The 15,539-nt window shown below is 40.7% G+C and overlaps 1 protein-coding gene and 1 long non-coding RNA gene across 2 annotated transcripts in view; one reads left to right on the top strand and one right to left on the bottom strand.

Annotated features, from left to right (window-relative positions):
• ADARB2 (adenosine deaminase RNA specific B2 (inactive)) overlaps window positions 1-15,539 on the bottom strand; it is a 305,173-nt gene that overhangs the window by 61,898 nt on the left and 227,736 nt on the right. The window lies entirely within an intron of this gene.
• Window positions 4,365-8,819, top strand: LOC137484765 (uncharacterized). Its single transcript, XR_011005040.1, has 3 exons — window positions 4,365-4,683; window positions 5,448-5,566; window positions 7,308-8,819. It is a non-coding gene; the product is annotated as an uncharacterized lncRNA (long non-coding RNA).

The raw sequence follows: 15,539 nt of genomic DNA, 5'->3' as shown, positions 1-15,539 counted from the left end.
TTTAGACTGGTTCTCAATGCTTCTTAGGAAACATTAACTGGTTCCAGACCTATCTAATGCACACAGGACAGATATGGTGGGGACAAGAGTAGCTGCGTTTATCCCTGCTCAGTGTAGAACCACAGAGTTCATTCCAGATATTTTCTAGCTTTACTTTTAAACAATAATCCTAGACTACTAAAGGACACATATCCAGATGGTTATTCCTGAGGGGATATAAACCAGAAAAATCCAACTATTTATGGCTATTGTGAGCCTTGCTGAACTTTAAGGATCCAGGCTAGACTATATTATCTGCCATCAGAAGTAACTTATAAACCATCTGCAAAAGGAACGATTCTTTTCTTCTATCAAAACAATCTCAGAGAAAAGTTGTGTTTGGTGATACCACAGTTCCTACTGCCAGATAGGAGTGAAAATAAAAGTCTCCATCTGGAGTAAATACAGGAGCCAAATACATCTTGGCAGCTTCTGAACAGCTATCAGGTTGGTAGAAGAAAAAGGGAAAATTTCTGAAGATGAGGGAAAAATAAGACTAGAAATTTACCTTGTGAAAGAGAAATTCAGTGCAATTAATAGAGGTGCATGCAATTGCTCTGATCATGTAATGGCAGAGAAATTGCAGCTCGGGGCAAGGGGACAGGGGTGAAGAAAATAGGAAGATATGGACAGTCAGAAATTTGAAAATGTTTTCCAATATACATGGAAGAACAAATGCTCAAATACTTCTTGAGTGCTGAACCTAGGAGGGACTTAAGCCTAGGGGTTTAATCCCCTTGGAACACTGGGGTCTGGTACAAACCACCACGGAAGCCAGTGGAAGTATTCCTGACTCTTACATGTTCCAGACAAGGCTCAAGTGGCAGGGATGGGAGCTCAGGCATGCCCATACCCTGGCCAGGCAGGGTGAGCTCCATCACTCCGGCTTTGGGTAGATGTTGGGAGTAAAAAACATGACTCAGGGGAAGAACTGACCTTCAAGGGGCTGAGTTTTTTAAAAATCCCCTGCTTTGATTTGTCTGCTATCAAAATCTTTTCATAGGTCCTCACATAAATTCAGCTTTACAAAAAATTATTGTCTCAGGGAGACAAGGTAAGTCTTGCAAACACAGTGAGTGATACAAGTAATGCAAACAAGACTGCTTGACCCCCATCCAAGGGCAAACCTGCCCTAGGTTGCACTCAAACATTGAATATTGCCTAAATGCCTTCTGCCTCTGATGGGAAACAAATTTCTCGCTCAGGCTGCTGGCAGAAGAAAAAAACCATAATGCTAAATTGTTCACTGAGAGATCCTACAGCACTTAATGAGCTGTATTTTAAGATATACAAGGAGTCTGAAAAGATGAAAAATAGATGTCATTACTATTATAACTGCATTGTGATGTCTGACGTATTCATCTGTCCTTGATTAGTATATCAAATTACTTCTGTTATTCACAAAAGAAAATCAAACTTTAGATCACACCATTACAGAACCAAAAACTTTTAGGGATTTCTCGGCACTAATATTTCAAATGGTATAAATAATTAAATGTGTTTAAGTTTGCAATGGGAGTCTTCAGGGTAAGACTGACATTCAGCAGGAATAGTAAGGATATTAAAATCAATAGATTATAAAGGAGAAAGCCTTTAGTAAACATTTTCTATTGAAATCCTGTCTTAGGGTTTATAGGGTTGAAATATCAAAAAGGTTAGATTTGCATATGGATGGGAAGAAATATTCTACTATACAGATATCACCAAGGGCTCTGTTTTTGCTGTCTCCCAAGTACTTTATTTCCAGAATCTCACTGACATTTGGGGGCTTAATGTTGAACACGATGAATGGGGATCAGGTTGAATTAAGTTCACAACTCTCTTCAGATAAAAGGAGATGCACACCTAGTTATTTTCACTGTCCAAGTGGGAAACACACACTCATTGACAGTGGGATTTTTTTGTTTTTCCTGCAGAGAACTCTCACTGTCTAAATGGGAGGGGAGGAAAACACAGCACAGAGATCAATCCTGAAGAGCTGCTGCTGGTCAGGCTGTATAGCAAATTGCTGCACATTTTTTTTTCCCAGGCTTGTAAATAAGTTTGCTGTAGTTAGTTGGAGATTCATTGATAAGTGATTGTACCCTCAAGTCAATGAATTAGTCAGGCTCTTCCCAGGTACTACATCATCTTCAAGATGCAGCCTTGAGCAGAGAAATAGCTGAGGGTCGTGGGTTGCCCTCCATCATCAGTCTTCTGAAATCAATGTAGCGCCAGGGGCTCCCCAGAACAGCGCAGAGCACTGAGCAAGGACCTAGAGGAATGGAGAGGCGGGATGACCTGTGGACAGAAGGGAGGGAAGGGAAGGGAAGGGAAGGGAAGGGAAGGGAAGGGAAGGGAAGGGAAGGGAAGGGAAGGGAAGGGAAGGGAAGGGAAGGGAAGGGAAGGGAAGGGAAGGGAAGGGAAGGGAAGGGAAGGGAAGGGAAGGGAAGGGAAGGGAAGGGAAGGGAAGGGAAGGGAAGGGAAGGGAAGGGAAGGGAAGGGAAGGAAGGAAGCTGGTCACAGGCAGGGGCTGGAGGCTGGGCTCATTCTTTGCCCTCCTTCCTGGCCTCAGTGCAAACCACTTACTTTGCCATGAGCACCCTTTATCCAGAGGTAAAAGGGGACAATTTTAACCCACATTTCAGGGAAATTGGGAAGCAAATGGCACTGTCAGTGATGAGCCTCTCCAAGCAGAGTCACACAAGGATTTCTGCAGCCAGACCGGAGGCTGCAGTCCACAACCTATCATAACTCAGCCTTCCTTCAGCATGTGCAGGCATTTGCAGATTATTACTCAAGGAACAAGGCTCTGCCAGGGAATTCATCGTCGTTTTTTCCTTGAGATGTGCAGTAATTATTTCTCACTGATCATAACTCCTACAGTATTGATCATTATGTCCGGTTCTGGCTTACCCCTCAGGGTCAGTGTATATGGGCTTTGTTTTATCTTAGATGACTGTGGTTTTATTTTGTCTGGCTGTATGTTTCATTTTACCTGAACGTGCTGATATATCCTGTGTACATCCTGATTCAGAGAGGTCTTCTCAGTTGTGCTTTTTAGAGGGGGATGGGGCTTGTGCTGCACAGGCTGCATGTGGCAGCAGCTGGGTACACATTTCCACATGGAGCTTTTAATGAAAACTCCAGTAAAGCACTTCTGACACTAAGTATCCTCACAGTTTTCTTATCAAGATTGATGAGGAAGATCGACTGGTCCTATTGATTCAGTCAAAAGAATCACTTTCACCACCCTCCCCCATCTGTTCATAGTGCTATTACAAATGGTTTAGCTACATATGATGCTGAGCCACCTCAATGAATTCCTTATTTCTGTGATCATCAAATGTCCCAAATTTGCTGTGCATTTTTGAAGGCTCCTCAGTGGCTCAGCTGACCTCGGCTGACTTGTCCAGCTTGCCCAGACTGTGCGATCGGCTCCTGGGCTCAGAGCGATTATTTGCTGTCTACTTCCCTCTCCTCCCTCACCCTGGCTGGAGGCTGATTGCTCTGCTGATTTCCCAGGCTCCACAAAACATATTTGCCTCCACGCTGCTGCTTCTATCATTAGTGATCATTTACTAAATATCAGCACTGTGCTGGCTGCTGTGTGAAGCAGACGTTGAACATAGTCCCTGTGTGGCAGACAGAAGAATGATGAAATCCCCCAAAAGATCCAACAATGGGATTTAAAAAAAAAAGAATTCCTTCTCTCACCTGTTCTTCTTTTGTGCCTCACAGTAAAATTAGGGCTTTATGAAAACTATAGCACTGCCTGTGCTGGAGTTGGGAGGATATAACATACATGGAAAAATTAAGATGAGAAAAAGATGAAATGGGAGGATTGGTTAAGGTCCATCTTTGGTAAAACTTGGCATTGGGTTGCCCAATGACCTCTTTAGGTTTTAGATTTGACCCTATTTTAATGAATGGGAGGTCTGCTAAAAAACATATAATCAGATTTTGCTGAATTGTTCATACACCCAGCATATGCTTCAGCAGTGCTTAAAGGCTGTGGTAGGTTTCTCACTTATTATGTTTTTTGAGCGGCTAAATGTCAGCTGAATGACCTCCTCTACATCTGAAACTCACTAGGGACCACAAAAGTCTCCTGATAAAATTTGTTTAAAAGATTTTCAGTGAAATTTTTAATCATAACTGGCAAAGAGGTACTGTTTGGAAGTTCACAGAACTTTTTTCTTAAAATATTGAATTTTTACACACAAATATCAAATTTTAAATGGGGGAAACACACCCCATGTTTTATTGGGGCATTTGGGGGTAATGGGAAGGGACAAATTTAGAAACCAAAAGCTGTGATACTACTTCTTCCATAATGAAAAAGTTTCTGAATTTGTACCTGAGTACCACTATGGGATCCTGTATATGAGATTAATCAGTGTTAAATATCTCAAAAGAAATGTGTAGCCACAGTAGGAAGTATAAAGATCAAAGTGAAATTTATTCTACAAGCTCAGTGAAAAAAATTGGTCTGTTTTCTCAATATATCCCTTGACTACAGGGAATCAATCAAACAATATAATGTATCTTTTTATTTGTTTCAGAAACCCCTGGAGTGACTGAAAGAAAATAGAACACATAAAATAAGCATACTATTGAAAAAGGAAATGCTGTCAAATCCAAATGCCTCAGCTCCTCCAAAAAGTAAGATTTTCTATTTAGTAGGAAAACATTTTGCATAAAGGTTTAATTAGAATCTTTTAATTCACATTAGTGTGCTAATGTTAGGATGCTAATGTGTGGGCCCCTCTATCTGCGGTTGATTCATTGCTGTCTGCATTCATCTTGCTCTGAAGAGATGCTACCAGTAGGTAGCATTTCAATGAATTTAGAGGAAACAAGCTTTTCCACTGGCATGAACAGTTGTTCCCTAAAGGAGGCCGTGCTAGGTTGCCAGCTTTGCTCCTTCTGCATACAGCTCTGGTAATGAAGAATGTCCACAGCAATTTTGCAGAATCATTCCTGAGGTCAATACTGCACCTGCTAACAAACACCAGAAAGGAATGGTTGTTTGTTTCCCTTTTTACTTTTCTTTTACTGATCATTAATCCAAAAGCCTTCTTCCTAGAGAGGCACACATAAGGTTGGCTGCAAGTGCTGAATAATTCAAAAAATGAAGTAGTGTTCGCTTTGCAGCCTTTTGCCTGCTTTAGGACAAGCCTCAGGTGTCAAGCTGTTGTACACTACAGATATTAAATTAGCACCAATGGGTTTTCTTTAACTAGATAAAAGCTCTGTAAAGCCACCAGTGTCTAGGAGCAGCTAACTCTGTAAAAACACTTTTATGGTCTCTATAAAAAAATCTAGGTTTTAGATTAATATTGTGAGTTGCCTCTCTTTAATAAAATCAATCCTTTATCTGAGAAATGTCTTTTCAGTTTTCAGTTTCCTTGCTTTATCTTGCTTAGGTGCATTAAAGTGAATATCCTTTGGAAACTGACGGTGGCAAAGCCCTTGTCACATACAATTCTCCTGGCTGTTCGAGGTCCACTCTCTTCCCAAAGCTTAACCAGTTAGCAGCTCTTGGGTAAGTGCTCAAAGCAGGGAGAGAACAGTCCTTGCTCCAATCCCTTGACCATCATTTTGAAAATCTATGCCTGTGTGTTTATGGTTCTCATTAATGGTCTGTGCTATTAAGCGCCTTTCCCGTCACACATGTGCTTTGTTAGATAAAGCAGGGAGCAGCCAGTGTCCAAAACAAATTTAATCTATTCTGAACTGCTGATCCCAGCAAGGCATGGCACGACTCAACTTTCTGAATCACTGCAGAGGAAGGCATATAATACTTTGTGTGTCATTTACTATACAGACACTGGATTTTTCCTTCTTGTTAAAGATCTTGCTGTCATTTGCTATAATGGTTCTCAAAATTTGGCTGTAACCTTGCTAATAAACTTCCTCTTGTCTGAGAGGTGTGGTAAGGGAAACTGCATTTCACGTTACCTCACCCTTCTCTGGGCTTCTTCTCAAATGTGTAGTTACCAGGGATAGTTATCATCATCCAGGGTGGCTTTGTGCTAGGAGAGGCAGAACCATGATTTCCCCTGAATCCCAATTGCCACTCAGGCACCCTCAGAGTCATTTGGGACTGGTGTGTGCCTGGCACCAGAGTTAAAACAGCCCTTCGCTGATTTGCTATTCCTTACTGGATAAACACAAAAAATTAACACAATAATGCTGAAATAAAGAGTTGTTTTTTTTTTTTTTAATACCTGCCAAGAACATGCATGTGAAGCCAAAAAATCAATCTTACTTTCAGCCCATATTCTAAATCCCAAACATTGCTGTCTCATCACCTTACCCTCCACTCAAGAAACTCCTAACCAAGTGTTCACAACTAAAACCTGAGAATGTAATTTTTAAACCTTGTGACAATACTCTTGGGCGAAACCTCTTGTCTCAGTAGACTTGCCTTTAAGCAAGAACTCAGGAGAATGAGGCCATGAGGCACTGTGTGGGCTGTCCTCCACAAGATGACCTTCCCTTGTGACCACTCCTGTGAGAGAGGTGTAAAATATCTGCCTGCAGTTAAGGGCAATGTCACAGTTTTCAGTTAGAGCTCAGATTTCTTACAGCAAATAATATCTTTTAGAAAAATTCCTCATAATGGGAAAGTTGTTTTATGTGATTTATTCTCAGTGGGCAGTAAAAGAAGAGGTTTTTGTGAAGAAGAAAAGGAAAAATGGATAAAACCAGTAATTAAGTTGAAAATTATTATTTCTATTTTTTTATGTACATAGAGAAAAACATCAAAGAAATTTACCTACAAATTGACCAAATCCTATAAAAAGTATGTAAGACATGTAAATATATTTATTCTCATAAACTGATCATTAAATTGAGAGCTAATCTGCTCTAATATTTTGCACAGGTAAGTCAGTGTTAAAGCCAAGAAATGTACAATTCTTCCTTTACAGAAAAAACGAAAAAGGCTAATACAAATATAAATACGTTTCTTTTTACCAGCACACTGTACTTGAGGAAGGATACCTGCAAGTATCTCTAAGGGCTCTGGCATTACACATCTGGGCTCCTTTTTACAGCTGTGGCGTAAGAAAAAAATCTCCTGAAATTCAGACAGCAATTTTGGTGCGAAAAGAGGAATATCCAGCTTCATACCCAGCTCTCATAATATATAAAACTTTCTCACCAATCTGTGTTTCTAAGGTAATCACTGGTTGTTAGCTCGCTGGTTAAGCTGCACATAACCTAAAGGGCACTCCAATAAATTACTTTCAGCATGTTTCTCTCTCCTGCTCTGCTCACAGGGATCCTCAGCCAGGAGGAGCTGGCACACATGCTACCCTTTTCAGTCTATGAAATTGTCCTGCCAAAACCTGAGCAAGGGGGGTGTAGAACACGAGGGATACACAGAATTCTTGGACTCAAGAAGTGATTAATATGGACAGCAAGGTAAAACATTCTGCTTGGAATTTCTGAAAATAGTACAAGCAAAAAAATGAAGGATTTCAAGGCTGTCTGCCATTGCACCTTTGTCTTCCTGTCTTTCTTCCTTTCTCCTCCTATGATTGTTTAAGCATTTTCTTCACTTCTTCTGTCGAGTGAATCTGTACTTTGCCTCACAGAGGCATTGCATAGGTGGTGTGCAAACCCAGACAAACTATTATACAAATCGAAGGCTGTCCAGTTTCTGATAACACCAAAACTAATTTATTTTTTGTTTATACTCCACTACCTTTGACAAAGCTTCCTCTAGAGATTTATATCTCCATCCTTACTGCCTTCCAACTGTTTGTCATTTTTTTTTGCTTTGCAACTGACAAAAGAAAAAAAAACACCCTGACATCAACCTTGGAAGAGGTAGTGAGTACAGAAGGTTTTTTTTTCAGATGTGATAAAATCTTGCCTAAAACCATGTCCAACCTTTTCAGCAGAAAGTCCAGATGGCTTTGCAGCCTGTACAACAGACTTTATTCACTGATGCTTCTCTAAGTGTCAGCAGGGTGTTGTCTTCCAGAACTAGTAAATGTGCAGTGAAAGGCAGCTCTGAGGAGAGAAATAAACACAAACAAAAACCCCTCTCACTTAAATCCTCCTGCCTCCTCCGAAAAATCAAATTAATCTGAGAGTTTCTACACACATCTGACTGAAAGTTCCCTCTGGGTGGAAAAAGGCTTTGCAAACAACTGGAGGTGTAAGGGATGAGGTCACAGCTCAGGCAGCTCTGGGGTGAGCAGTGATTTACACTCTCACTGCTGGCCTGGTCACCCTTGCCTGCATTGAAAGTATTTCATCTACAGGATCAGGACCTTTCCTGAGCCTGTGTATGGGCTTCAGACTGCAACACCTCATAATGCTGGTTTTGCTGTGGTCAAATTAGCACAAGGAAGTGTTTATGAGTGTGAATGGCAGGCAGGGAATGGGGAGGGTGAAGGCTCAGGGATGTGGGGTGAGTTTCTGCCCCTGTGCCTGAATCCCCTGCAGCCTGATGATGCCAGGCATGCCACCAGCCTCAATTTCCAGTCAGTAAAATGGGAACACTCAAGAAATCATGCATCTGACTTCTTTGATACAGGTGAGGGTCAAATTACTGTTTTACTTCCGTTTCTGGCCCAGCTCTGTCCTGCCCACCCCTCCACTCTGCACAGCACCTAGCTTTAGATGTAGGCAGTACAGGATGACAAGCAGAAAAGCCACAGCCAGCACTGGCAGTGTGGCCATGGTGAGCCCTGAGAGCAGCTGGATCCTGCACCCAGCAACACGAGCATGGAAGGTGCCTACACCAGGAGAAAAACTGCTCATTTTGGTACCACTTCTGAGTCCTGTGAGGGCACCAGGAAGAATAAAAACTCCAACTGCTAGGTCATGCAGTTAATGTCACTTTAACCACCACCTGTGTGATGTGATTAACACTGCAGACATTTCACTGGTATTCCTGATTCTGCTAGAATTGTGTGGCTTTGTGGTTGGCAGCAATCTTGCCCATGTCTGTGCAGAATTTATCCCTATGCAGGCATGTTCCAGTGCACCTTGATATGACTGCAAGGCAAATAGTAAGTGATAGCAATAGTGAAATAGTGAGGAAATTCTCAGATGTAAAAAGCAAAAAAAAAAAAAAAAAAAAAAAAAAAAAAAGAAAAAGAAAAAACCTGGTGTACAAAAAGCCCTTCCAGCACGTCTCCAGTTTTGTTTCTTGTTGACACACTATTCTTGTTCTGAGCTGACAGCTGCAGTCCAGCCTTTGTCAGGTAATTAATCTGGGTAGTTTACTTCCACAGGTGAGTAGCAGGTTGGCACAGTCTCCTCCAGCAGTGGTTTGTGGGTTTGTTTTTTTTCTCTTTTCAGAACAGTATGGGTATGAAAGCGAGCAGGTATGTGTGGATGAATATGGCACACAACACACTGACCTGGCCAGTCTTTTGCTCCTTTCTCACTGCACAGTTATATGCTGCAGGTCTAACTCCTGTGCTTTGCAAGGTGAATGGAAGGAAACCTCAGATAGGAATTTAAAAGCATCAGACTTGCTCTCACTGATTACAGCTGACAAAACATCAGAAACCCCTGGGTTTCTCTGCAAGCTTGAGCACCGCTGGTCTGATTCGCACAACGCCTGTGTGTGTTTAGAAATGAAAGTGATTTAAAACAAGAAAAAGAGACCTTGAGAGATAGAGTGAAAAGTCATATCTCTTGGCAGGGAAATGGTGGGTATCTACTGCATTTTAACATTTAGTTAATTGTGAAGTAATGCAGTTATAATAACATATAAGCACATTTTCTTTTATGCAATGCAGACAGTGCACTGCAAGGTTACTAAACTGGGAAACATCATTCTGTGGGTCTAGTGTCAGTACCAAGATATCCTTTCACCAAAGACATACACCTTCAAGCCCTCCCTGAGCTTCACAGAGCCACTTTGTTTTTTTTTGTGGGATTTTTTTTTTAATGGTTTCTCACTACTCCCACATTGTGCCCCAAGATAGCTGTCTTGACAAATGGTTGGGTAATACATGGCTGGGCAACACAATTGTATCTCAGTCTCTCTGTCCCCCATGGCCAACACAGGCTTTCTTTATGTCTTCTTTCTTACATTCCTTCTCCCTTAGATTTCTTCTTCCTTGTTCTTATAATCCATCATGTTCTTAAAACCTAACCTGCGTATTAGTCTGTTTTAGCTGAGTCCTAGGGTACCACACCCCTCTGTTGCCATGTGGAATCAAGAGAATCAAGAGATGGTTCAGTTCAGATTGTGCTGTGAAAGGATGGAATTTATGTCACAAATGTTTGTCTCTTTGATTAGTAATACAAACAGCGTGGTGAACTGTAACATGTCTCTCCCAAAGATAGCAAGCTTTAGTCTGGAGGGCAGAGTGTCCTGATGGAAAAGCAGTGCAATGATCCCTAGGGAGAAGGCTCTACTGGGACGATCTTGTTAGGAGAGGTGGATTCAGAAAACTGAGCATTCTACACCTTTTCTTGAATGTTTGGAGTTGTTATTTCGAGGTGTACATTCATGAGCTACCCTCATTTCCAGTGGTCAGTCCACAGAGTCATGCAAGACCCCTGAGTGATGGCCATAATTTTCTCATCTCTTCCCATATGAGATTATTTCTCCCACTGACTGCAGGAAGAGTCCTGATCTAGTAGCTCAGCAGCAGATTAAATTGGTTGTCTACTCCTTCAGTTTGAGTGCTGCAGTAATATTGAATAGGTACCAGTAGTAAGAGATCAGAATAAAGTGATCTCCTTACACCTGGAAATGGAATAAAATCCCCTCACCTACACAGCATTTAGCTCTACATTCATCACATTACCATGTTTTTGTAGAGAAATGTTCAGATCCTATTGCAATGTCCTAGATATTAATTTTCATTGCCAGTTACAGGAGTCCTGTGCACTTAACACTGTCCTTGGAACACAGTAAAAATATGTTTCAGCAGCTAATGAAATTATCACAGACCCTCTGACCTGAAAAACAAACAAAGTAAGAAAGGCTTACCCTTGCCAGCTAAAATGATGTGGTGCAGCTGTATTTTGTCACATTGTCACATACTTTATGTATATATGAGAGTGTATATATATATATATATATATATATATATATATGCATATGTCATGCCAAATTGTGGATTGCCATTTTATATATATTAAGGTGGTTAAGGAGGCTTTTTATAGATGACATTTCCATCACATCTCAGCAAATGTTTTGCTAAAATCTATGCTATATATTATGTATTTTATGGTTTCTTTAGCATATATAGGGTTTAACTGTTGGCAGACTAACACCAGCTTCTAACAGAGATGTAGTCGTGTTACCATTTTTCTCTAACCAAACTTTCACATCTCAGAATTTACTATTTGTTTTTTGTCCTTAATATTTTTTGTCTAGCTAGAACTGAAAAAAACTACAGAATAAACCCCAATTGAAGAGGTACAGAGAAGTTTTTCAAGGCAAGGATGATGGCAAATCTCTCATGGGACAACTGGGAGCCTTGAGGGAAATTATTGTCATTGCAAAATATATTGCCATGCCACAGAAAAGGAAAAAACATGAGCTTCCCTTGTGTTTTTTAAGTATCAGGCTTGCAGAGGGATATGGTTGGAGGTCTTTGAAGAGTTCGTTCTCACTGCAGGTAGAAACGAGATGTAAGGTTGTCCTTTGATGTTATGAGATATCAAGGATGTTAAGCATCTAATGCTTTTTGGTATAGGCATGACAGACCAGGACAGAAGCTGCAATCACTTTGTTGAAACAGATATGGAACTCCTGTGCCTCAGTTTCTCTACCTGCATTTATCTGCCTGCAGCTCCCCAAGGATCACCTCTCTCATGGCCTCAGTAAGAAATCTCTGGGGCAAAGCAAAGCATTGCAATTACAGTGTTGGCATGTCAGCAACATGGGAGAGGTCATCAGAGACAAAATGAACATTTATTTCCTCTGCAGGTGTAATTCAGCTATAAAACCAATAATACAACACATTCAACACCAAGGGGAGATGATATCCCAAACATATCCTTCTATCTGTTTCCTCCTGGGTTTAAAATAAATGGGCTATGGTGCTAATTTTGCCTTCTTGGTTGTCCTATCAGGAAAGCAGAGGACTGCATGGGCTGTCAACACCTTACAGGAGAGCAGACAACCACTTTTCACTATGTAGCTCCAGCAGGAGCCACTGGCTTTGTGTAGTGGCTGATAGAAAAGAATCATCTGTGAGCTCTCCAGGGAGTTACACACCTGTCCTACCAGAAATACAGCAGACTTTGACCAGATGTCACTGGTCAGAGAAAGCCCCTCAGTGACAGTATTTGGGCATGGGGCTCCATCACAGCCAGAAACACCAGTGCCATTAAGGACTTCTTGTTTTAAGGAGAAAATGGCTTTCTTGGCCTTAAGGAGACTGTGGGCTGATTCTTGTTCTGGTTTAGTGCCTGGCAAGAGTGGTTTTGCAGCTTGCAGCAGCTTCACAGGCATACATGGAAGTGTTCAAGGCCAGGTTGGATGGGGCCTGGTTTGTGGGTGGCATCCCTGCTTATGACAAGGAGGTTGGAACTGGATGAACTTCAAGGTCTTTTCTAACCCAAACCATTCTATGTTTCTACATAATGCAGAATACAGGAAGAGCCCTCTTTGCTGCTGATCTTGGTTTTTTTTTCCCTGGAAAGTCAAGGATCCAGGAACATTCACAGCACAAAATTTTCTAACAATCTCTTAAGAGATTAGCAAAGCCAAGAAACAGTACACAATCTATGCTGAGGATTTTAGTTTAGAAAAATGTAAATGTAAAACCCAGCTCAAAAGGCATGGACTAGTATTATGTGAAGAAGAAATAAACACTTATTAAGGACTGGCACATGTCTGTGCCACGTTTGGCAAAGGAACCACAGCTGCTGATGTCCCCAGTTAGTAAGAGTAGGGTGAGCCACATCTATTTTCATGTGGCAAGCCCAGTTGTATGGCTGAGACTGCCATTCAACATGATTTAATTTTAGTGGAGAAAACACTTATAAAACCAACTCCTAAATCCACCATCACCAATAATTTCAGAAAGTTTTTTCTTTCTCCCTCCCTCAAAGTCTTTCTGCAAGAGTGCGGTCATGTTACTAAGGAAAGAACTCAGAATTTGAGCCCAGCTTTGGCTCAGAAATCTATTGAGACTTTTACATTTGCTTAAGCTGGCTTTGGTTTAGACTTCCTGTGTCTTTAAAAACTGAACTCTTCTGCTATTTTATGAGTTCAGCTTTTTATGCAAAGCTTTTAATTTTTTTTCTTGTGCATTTTATTTCATTTTACAGCTGTAGAAATTTGGAATAGCTAGTGGCTATCAGTGATGCCTACCAATACATTTTTTCAGCCCAACTAGCATTGATAAATACCTGTAGCATGTCTTTTGCTAACTAATACTATTTCTTAAAATCTCAATGACTAAAAATCAGTGACTCAGAACTTACTGCAGGGGATTGCAAAGAGCAGCTCTCAATTACAGATTGCAGAGAGACTATAAACCACCATATGAAACAAGGGGTGGGGTATGGAAACAGACTTCTCAAGAAGAAAAGACTTCACAAATGTCTCTTGAAAAAAGCAAGAGGCGATGACAGCCAATAATCCTTGTCTCCTACCTTTCCTTACAGATTTTTCCCTTCTTCCTCATGCACTACTTTCTTGTTTACTGTTGTTTTTCCTCTACAGCTTTTTACTGCTTCTTCTGAATAACACTGATGCTCTTTACAAAGGTTTGTCCTGTTATCACTCACAATCTCCTTCCTCTCTTACCCTCCAGATGAATTTTAAATTTCTTTTTTTCTCCAGCATTTTTTTAATGCTAGAGAAAGCTGGCTAGAAACTATGAAATCACCACTCTGTAGTTTACAAAAATTGAAAAATTCTGTCCTTATTGTGCTTTGTGTGGGACACAAGGAAAAACTTTCAATCATATTTGAAAATTAATAAGAAAGAAAAGTCCTGAAGTCCAAGATAAGTGATGTGTATGTGGATTAGATAAATGGATGGAGGCAAAGGGGCTTTGCTGAGATGTGCTGCAAAAAACCGGGTATCTAAGACTGCAAAACTTTACCAATTTTGCTTTGTGTTTAGCTCCCTAAGACCCTCATTTTACTTTGCCCCGAGGAATGCTTAGCTGAGGAGCAGAAGGGGCTGCTGTACCAACCGCAGAGTGAATCAAGATGCTCAGAGTCCCAGTATGGGCATATAATTGCACGGGCAGATGGGTGCACATGTGCAAATAACACGAGTTTGGCAGCAGCTGGGAAATGGCCCTGCTCTGCTGCATGGATCCTCTTGGATCTGCAGGCACATCCCACCCCGTGGGTGCTGCTCTCCTACCCCTTCCCACCACCTGGGCAGGCAGCGTGGCTGGGTGAGTGCGACGCAGCCGGGAGTCACCTCCGCCAGGGCCAGCGTTCCCAGCGCCTCCCAGCAAGCCATGCATCATCAAATATTGACACGGCTCCACTAGACTGCCACTGCTGACATTTCATGTATAGCTTTAGCTGCTCTTGCTTTAATTCTAAAGAGCCAGTGAGGGATCGAAGGAAATGTATTTGTCCTGTCAATGTGCTCAAAACGGCCAGGGGGGAACTACAGGGCTGCCAAATTCCCACCAGCTCTTTCCTTGGCATCGCCCAGTTAAGAGGATGAAGGCCAGGATTTTAGTCAGCAAGTGAATACTGCTGCCTGCCCTCCAACATTTCAAATATTTATCATGTTAAATATCAACTTGGAGAATATTGCGTTCATTTAAACTTTTCACGTTCCAGTGATTTTTTATTATTTCTATGGACCAAAATAAATGAAGAAAATGTTTCAGACTATACATGAAAGCATGCAAAAATCAGTAACTGGATTTTAAAAGATCTAGACTGTCTTGAATACATTCATTTTTCAAACATTTTTCTCTGATCTTTAAATAGCTTTTCTTGGAGCATAACATTTTTTTTGAAAAGTCAAATACAGAGCATTAAGGGTATAATTACCATTTTAATTATAACTCAATCATCCTATCTACTTTGCATAGAAATTACAGCTTTTATGTCAGGATTTTGGGTACTCACAAACATTCAGGAGTAATTAATGCTAGAGATTTTCACTGTATATGAACTTTATTTTGTACCACTTACTTCCATGGGCTTCATTCAGAATGTGTAAATATACTGAATTTTATATTCATGATTTTCAAGCAAAAAAATCTTTCTACATAAATATCTGTAAAGCTAAGACAAAAAAATCAAAACTCAACAATCTTGAAAACCAAATGTCTGTCTCCCTCTTCAAATGTGATCCATTCATGTAAATATGGCCAGATGAAATTCAAGTGGCAGCAATGAAAAAATCCCTTCAATCACTCTCTGACTAGACTCAAGGAACATTTCTGATAATTTTACAAATATTTCTGAAAGGTATTTAAAATTCAAAATTTTATTTCCAGACAGCGCTAACATCTATTTTTCCTGCTTGAGATTTTATTAAAAAAAACTTGTTTTAAAAGATTTTTTTTTAGAAAGTGAGTTTACCTCACAAATTT

Source organism: Anomalospiza imberbis, chromosome 1, assembly GCF_031753505.1.
Source record: "Anomalospiza imberbis isolate Cuckoo-Finch-1a 21T00152 chromosome 1, ASM3175350v1, whole genome shotgun sequence".
Lineage (NCBI taxonomy): Eukaryota > Metazoa > Chordata > Aves > Passeriformes > Viduidae > Anomalospiza > Anomalospiza imberbis.
This window is presented reverse-complemented; position numbering and strand designations above follow the sequence as displayed.